Source organism: Entelurus aequoreus, linkage group LG06 (genome assembly GCF_033978785.1).
Source record: "Entelurus aequoreus isolate RoL-2023_Sb linkage group LG06, RoL_Eaeq_v1.1, whole genome shotgun sequence".
In the NCBI taxonomy this organism is placed as follows: domain Eukaryota; kingdom Metazoa; phylum Chordata; class Actinopteri; order Syngnathiformes; family Syngnathidae; genus Entelurus; species Entelurus aequoreus.
The window spans coordinates 51713289-51721459 of NC_084736.1; the positions used below are offsets into that span (position 1 = coordinate 51713289).

General features: G+C 39.9%; 1 protein-coding gene across 1 annotated transcript in view; it reads right to left on the reverse strand.

Annotated features, from left to right (window-relative positions):
- The window catches only part of mef2cb (myocyte enhancer factor 2cb), a 187059-nt gene extending 180127 nt beyond the window's left edge, over nucleotides 1-6932 (reverse strand). Inside the window, exon 1 of the mRNA XM_062050949.1 lies at nucleotides 6806-6932. The gene's annotated coding sequence lies outside the window, so the exon portion shown is untranslated. The remainder of the gene's footprint in view (nucleotides 1-6805) is intronic.
- Nucleotides 6933-8171: the final 1239 nt, after the last annotated feature.

Sequence of the window (8171 nt, forward strand, 5' to 3'; positions counted from 1 at the left end):
TTTAAAAAAATATGTACATTTCAACAAAATGACTGCTGTCATTTGATTATTATAATAAAACATTTAACTCGTTATTAAGTCAGGTTTGGGACTGGTGGGCTGCTGGTATGGCTACAGTGTACATGTCTGATGTGCTCCACTGAAGGCTAAGGACGTTTTTGCGTTTGTTCGGACATATGAAAAATTAGAGGGAACATTGGTCCCGACCGACTATTTGAGAAACACTGACTTACGTTGAGGTTTTTAAGAGATGGACCTTGAGCAATGACACCCACTGACTGTATAACACCATAACTGAAAATACAATTCAGTATTAAATCCTGATATACTGTAATAAATAAGCACATGCATTGAGGCACTTTAAACAATGAATCACTCAATCAGGCGTTAAATGCTTAATATTGATCCACTTAAGACTATTTTTTCCAACTTTCTGCAGCGTTTAAAGGGGACCAAGGATGATGTTCCTTTTTTTTGACTTATTAATGTTACAATGTTGGATACTCATGTTAAACAATGCCAACACGTCAAATCATAAGATTATTATATTGTGCATCTTGCACTTGAATATTTGATCATTGTATTTTCTACTTGTGACAATACTTGTATGCATTTGATCATTATTAAATTATAAAAAATGTCACGTTATCAACAAAATTATTTTACAAGTTCACTAGATATGATGCATTATGCATATGTTCAGATCGTTCTATGTTGGACAATTCATCAAAAAATAAGGAAGCTCTTTGTTGCATATGTCAAATATGTAGTCAGTACAAAAATTTGTCTCTTACATACGGCCTCTTTTTGTGTGGAAAGTGTCACGGTCTTGTGGGTAAAAGGTACTTTTACTAGTTTGTGTTTGTTTTGTTGTCATTCTTTAATACACATCATGAGTTCTCAATAATATTATTAGGAACTACTCCTATTCAGAATTACTTCTCTGGTCTGAGTGCTGGCTCCCTCACCTGTCATTGGTTGGCAATCAGGACACACCTGTCCCTGGTTGCCAATCAGGATGCTTCTGATGCCATCCCTGTCCTCTGGACAGATTGTATCATTTGCTTTGCTTTCTTTGCGCTTCATACTTCTGCGACCTTGAGAGGGTAGAAAATGAATGGATGGATGAACTTCTGTTTATTTTTTGTGTACTTCCCAGCTGTACACCTTTGTTGTTTGTGTTGCATGTGTTTTACCTAAATGTTTTAAATGTTTTTCTTCCAATTGCCTTCTGGCTGCATTCCGGGATCCCAACAAACATCATGACTTGTCTAAAACGTTGCATCAATTGTGTACACAGCTTAAAAACAGGCTCGCTCTAAATGAACATTTGCACCTTGATATCTAACAACTTCTTAATTTTTTTTTAAAGAGGTCATATTATTTTTTTTTTCTACATTTAAAACACTTCCTTGTGGTCTACATAACATGTAACGGTGGTTCTTTGGTCAAAATTCTGCATAGATTGTGTTTTACAGACCGTTTTCAAGCCACGTTCTGATCCTCTCTTCAGGATGCGCCGTTTTGTGGGCGGTACATGGCTCCACTTCGACTCTGTTTTCTTCCCGTCATTCACGTTGTAGATTTTAGCGCTTCCATTGCGAGTCTACTGACAGTTAAAAGTTAGAACTATACGCTACTTTGTATTAGAAATGGCAACAGCGGAGGATGCATGTGCATGTACGAGACAGTCTGCCCCACAACAAGAGGATCGCGAAAAAGAAGTTCATTGACTACAGCGTCCGACTACAATGGCGGACTCGGACATAGCTCTTCGGGTAAATTTTTACCATATATGGAGATATCCGCTGACGTCACAAGTTGCATGAAAGAAGGTAAGATTGTTTTATTAATATTACCGCTATGCCTCCATGGTCTGATTTCAGATTTTCGTGACTTACGCAGATCCCAAATTCACAAAAACAGCTACCATTCGGTATGCAAAGTTGGTTTGCATTATAGGTCCCCACGCTGCGCATAGAGGCAGTTTACTGAGTGTACGCACAACATTGTGTGACTGCAATGCAAATATCTGGCTTCTGGAGACTTTTAGTCAGAATTCCACAGTTTTATGGACGAAGCCCCTCTCAGCTGGAATGGTTTATCATTTGTTGATCAAAACATTGCCAAGAACACACCCTCCGACAGTCCCCTCTTTTTCCACCGGCCATAGCAACCATTAAGCAGCGGTTGACCTTGACAGTTAAAGATCATTCAGCATGGCGACGTTACTTCTTCCACACTCCCTACAAGCATCTGATGGCATCTGGCTGTGAAAAAACAATACGATGCATCTAAATGAGACTCCGATGTGTTCGAGCGGAGCCTCGCAAATGTCGACGCGAGCCTGTGTTGCGTGGTGGATCTCCGCAGATGAGCGGCTGCGTCTAAAGCTCTTTGTGCCTTCAGGATCACCCCCAACTCATTCTTATTCAGACATGATCAGAGGGGAGGCAGGCAACTGAGATTAGCTGCAGATCAAAAGAGCTGCCTCGCGCCAGCGCTTGTGTTTTGTAGATTTAGGCCGCCCCGGCGCATTGCCGTTGCATAGCGGCGCCGGAGCGTCATACTGATTCTTTTTTTTTCTTCTCTTTTGGACTCGACAGCGCTCAAGGGGGTAGATGTTAGGGGAGTTTATGTGCAGGAGGTCGGACTGCTTCTGGAAATGTTCAAACATTGAATAATAAAAGAGATAGAAGAGCATGAAAAGGCAATCAGGGGGTAAAGTGACGATACAATAAGCTATTACAGCGGAAGAAAAAAAAAAGACACTTTCGCCGCTTTCCATGTGGGAAATCAAACTGCTTCCATATGTGAAATAGCTCTTGGTTCAGTGATAATGTGTTTAAAATGAAATGTGTTTTCCGCGGGTACATAGTAACTTTGGGCCTGCTTTCTGTCGGAGGCCTTAACAAAATACTTGTCAATAAACAGCAAATTACTGCTGCACTCTATGGCAACCTTCTCATTTATTGACATAAAGCCGAGTGAGAACCTGAAAAAGCACGCACAAATTAAAATCACATTCTGCTTTCGCCGAAACAAGCAGGATACACATGCTTGCGTTTAAGAGTTCGGCAAGTTACCATTTCAGAAAACTCAACAATCACTGTAAATATGTATTTCTGACCTGTGCAGATAACCCTAGACCGCTCGGTGTTACAAGTAGCAACAACACAGACAAAAGTGTGTTCGGGAACTCACTACAGGAAGACAAAACAAGATACAGTATTTCCGAACTCTGCCGCCCATTAGGTTGAGAGAAAAGTTAACAAGCAGGGGGATAACGGCATCTTCAGTAACATTAGCTACATACATTGATATTAATGCCAAGGTCAAGTTTCAGTACAGTGAGGGTACAAAATGCTTGCTGCTTACCTATTATATATATATATATATATTTTTTTTTAATTTTTTAATTTTTTTTAATTTTAATTTTTATGAAGCATGGAAATGCAATTGCAATCTGCTAACAAGCAATTCTCCAAAAAATTCATTCTTAAGTGATAAAAAAATATATAGTCTAAAATGTAGTCCGCTTTTAGTCATGCTATTTGGGCTTGTGGAGGCGGATTGTAACGTCGAATGTAGACTTCCTGTCCCGCACTTGATATTTGTGCTGATTGGTATGGAGCTTTTGGCTCAGGACACCTGCATGGGTACGGACATGTTTCGAATATGAATATTCAAAACACAATATAAGAAGTATATAGTCATCCCTCGTCACTTCGAGCTTTGCGGCTTCCTTCTGTCACGTTCTTTCAATTTTTTTTAAAATAAAAAATGGTTTTGCACTATTTCGCATTTAAATATGACCTATCATTAGTCAGGAATATGCGTATTTCAACACATTTACTTATTTGTGGCCTAGATTAAGCATTTGAATTCATAAATATGGCTACATGTGTCACGATGGGAAGTGTTGCTTGAAAGCGTGACTCCTAGGATGCAGAGAACGGCAGGTGCAATGCGGGTAAAAGTATATTTGATAACAAAAGAAGGCAAGTGCAGCTAGTGTGGCTCGTCAGCTTCTTCAATTTGGCCCAAAAGCGCTCTGCAATCCATAAAAAAAAGGCGGACTCTGAATGCTAAAGATTTGCTGCCATCTCAGGGACAATGTGAGTAAACCAGATCAATGACTTTGAATGTAATTAGGAATGATTGCACAGCATTCATTTATAACACAAATCAAACAACCTTCCCTAGTCATGGTTTAAATTGTCAACACACAGTCACAAATAACACAACCTGTTTACTGAACTTTGTGGATATTATAAAAAACGTTTAAACACCATTAAAAAAAATACATTTACGCCCATTTAAGTGCATGGTGGGAAACACTCCACATTTATCCATGTTTGCCGCATTTAAGGTGCTCGATGTTTCTGATTGATTACAAAACTTTAAGAAAGTCGTCACGGAAGTTAACAAGGTAGGAGTCAAACGTCAAACTTTCACACACTCTTAATATCCAGTTATATTAATTATATATCCATTAAAATAATATAATATGTACACACACACACACACACACACACACACACACAGTTACTTTACATGCAGTCGGCTTTCGTGCACCGGCCAAATCTCTTCCGCCCAATGTGGCCCCCAAGTCAAAAAGTTTGGAGACCCCTGTTCTAAAGGAAACAAACACACTCTCACTCTCACTCTCTCAGAAGTGACTATAAAAACTTGGCAGAACAATGTATATAGGAGCCTGATTGTCAACCAGGAACAGGTGTGTTCAGGTTGCTAATCAGGAACAGATGTGGGAGCCAGTGTTCAGAGGCAAACAGGGGGAAAAAAAAAACACACAAGTCCAAAAACTGTCACGGAGGTCATGACAAAATTAACTTCGATGAACAATTTGAAGGTTCTGTATTGCACTGCAGATCATCATCATCGAACAGGTTGCAGTATTTCAACTGGTTTGTGGTTGTGTTTAACAACAGTGTTTAACAACAAATGAGAAATATAACCTTAAAAGGAAAATCTAATTTAAAAAATGTGTATGCTCGTACAACACTTAAAACCTTTAGCATATCAGTATGTGGAATTAAATTATGGAATGGATTAACCAAATAAATCAAAGAAAGCACCAATATGATTCAGTTTAAGGGACTGTTCAAACTACAAGTGTTCACTAAGTATACAGAACAAGAATTATGATAAATATGTTGAACTTTTTTAAATTTTTTTATTGAGACAAAGATTATTTATGTATTTAATATTTGTTTACTTACTATGTTATATTATTTGTTTATTATTTATTTGTTCACTGTTCTGTTACAGAGAACAAGGAAATAGGATACAATTGCTATGTATGAAAAGGGTTAGGATTAAATAAATTCAGCTTCTTCCTACTCCTTTTCGGACGTGCTGTAATGAAACAACTGGAAATATGTGATGAATTACACTGTACCATAAGGATGTTCGAAATAAACTGAAACTGAACTGAACTCTTTATCTTGAATAAAACTGCTTATTGCTCCTGCAGGATCCCTTCACCAAGAACAAAAGATTCTGCGCAGCTTCCGCGTCAAAGGTTTCACTTTGTCTCCAAACTTTGTCCCTTAAACACCAAACCCTGTGATGCGTATTGTTACTGAAGCGTGTGTTTGCTACATGGGGAGCTACCTTGAGGAAATGAGTCATTTTTAAAACAAACAGCATGTTGAAGCGCTTTTCTCTCACCGACGGTTCCAAACTGTGCACGGAGATGTTCTAAGCAATTACCCCTAAATGTAGCACTAACCTAAACTGACTGTGAAGAATTAGAAACAGAGAAATAACACTATATTACGTTACACTTTAACGCCTCCGACCATTTGTCTTACTTTGGAGGTATAAAAACGTGGATGGTAAAACTTTAAGGCACACTTTTCCAGGTGCCTCGGTGATCTGTTCCCTAAGTGCTCGGCAGAAATGATTGGCAACAGCTGGCATGAGACCACGCCTTCGTCAATGGAGTGTCTCTGGCGTCGTTGCGAGGAAAAACGCTAAGTCAGGGGTGTCCAAACATTTTGACTTGGGGGCCGCATTGGGCTAAAAAAATGTGGTTGAGGTCCGAAAGCCGACTGCATACATATATGTATGCATACACACACACATTACATTAATATAATTGGATATTAAGAGTATACGAAATTTTGACTTCTACCTTGTTTACTTCTGTGACAACCTCCTTAAAGTTTTGTAATCAATCAGAATGATCAAGCAGCTAAAATGCACCAAACATGGGTAAGTATGGAGAGTGTTAAGCATTTTCCCATCAATTGTATTTGATTTTTTATGGTGATTGGACGTTTTTTTATAATATCCATATATGTTTGTATCTTGTGTTGGTTGGATTTTTTTTTAGATTGTTTTTGCTCCATGACTAGGGAAGGTTGTTTGCATTCGGTCATATAAATAGATGCTGCACATTCCAAACATAACAAGTCTTTGACCAGGAAAAAAACTCATGTTGTCCACTAGATTGTGTCAAAATAGCAGCATTTGAAATGTTAAACTTTTAAAATGAATATAAGATTCCTTATTAAACTTATGACATCTTGCCGTACTTTGGACAAACCTGTGCTACGTAAACAACAGTTTCTGTTGGCCTTGTTTGCTCTCACTGGTGTAACGGACAAGGACAGGGGTCATTCAATCCAGAAATGAACAATAAATATCATGATTAAAGAGGAGAGGCTGGAATGGAACTTTGAATTGATTGCTTAATCCGTTTAGGAAGTCATGGCCTACTGAGCAGCCACAATTCAACGGCGATAAGAGAGGAATCCAAAAAAAGGGGAAAACTCACCTGTGCCGTTTCTCTGCTTCCCCAGGAAGTCACACCCTGCAGAACCAGCTGAGGCCCCGAAACTTCAAAAACAAAACAAAAAAGTGAGGGGTAAAATGACGAACAAAAGTACAAAACTGCCCTGCATGTGATAAAGCCAGACCAGCTGGCTTTGAATAGAAACCCCCGATTTGGGTTGTGCGTTTGCCCCCGACGTCTATCTGCATCTGAACTGAAATCAGGTGTAGTTCTTTCCGAACACCTCCCCCCCTCGCCCCCGATGTATGCTGCCCCCCTACCACTGTCCCAGCTGAATCCACCTGCCCCTGTCAATCAAACGCTCGGTAAATTTAGCCTTCGGGGGGATCAGTGACAGCCCCGACTATTCCGCATACACCCACCCGGCCCATACCTTTGTCAGCGCTGCATGGAGCATACTGTATTGCAGGGTTCAGTGCCCCTACAGAAATGCTGAGTGACAAACGAACACCCCCCACCCCTTTTTCACCTTCACTCGTCCCAAACTTACTCACGACATTCTTTGCATTTGATTCAGGAGGTTTTGAAGAGATGAGAGAAGTTAAAAGCATTTTGAAGTTCCACCTTTTGTACATTTTCAGGAAGACAAACAAAAACCTCGAAAGTTGCAAAAAACTGCAGGGGTCACAATGAACTTCAGCATTTAAAGCAGGGATGTCAAACATGCGGATCAGGCCCGCAAACAGGTTTAGTCCGGCCCGTGAGATGAGTTTGCTAAGTGTAATTGTAATAGAGCTGTATGTTTAAATCAAAGAAACTGCTGTTTTGAATGTGTCCACTTGATGTCGCAATAGCAATTCTGTTAGGCAAGCAAATTGTTTATATCGGGGGCGAGCAAGTACACCAAGCATGAGGTACACGGTAAAGCGGGGTTGCGACTCCGCCCCCTCGACTCAAGGTAAAACAAACAGGAGTAAAATAAACAATTAAGGGGGTGGCGTGGCGTGGTTGGGGGAGTGGCCGTGCCAGCAACCTGAGGGTTCCTGGTTCGATCCCCACCTTCTACCAACCTAGTTACGTCCGTTGTGTCTTTGAGCAAGACACTTCACCCTTGCTCCTGATGGGTCATGGTTAGGGCCTTGCATGGCAGCTCCCGCCATCAGTGTGTGAATGTGTGTGTGAATGGGTGAATGTGGAAATAGTGTCAAAGCGCTTTGAGTACCTTGAAGGTAGAAAAGCGCTATACAAGTATAACCCATTTACCATTTTAAAAAAAACTGCACATCGATATAGTTCTGTGGAAATGATTGTCTTCTGTGCAAATTTAAAGAAAGTGAACAGTGTAAATGACAAACAAGGTAGTTGATACATAGAAGCATTTGTATTTATGCTTTATTTTATGTTTTGT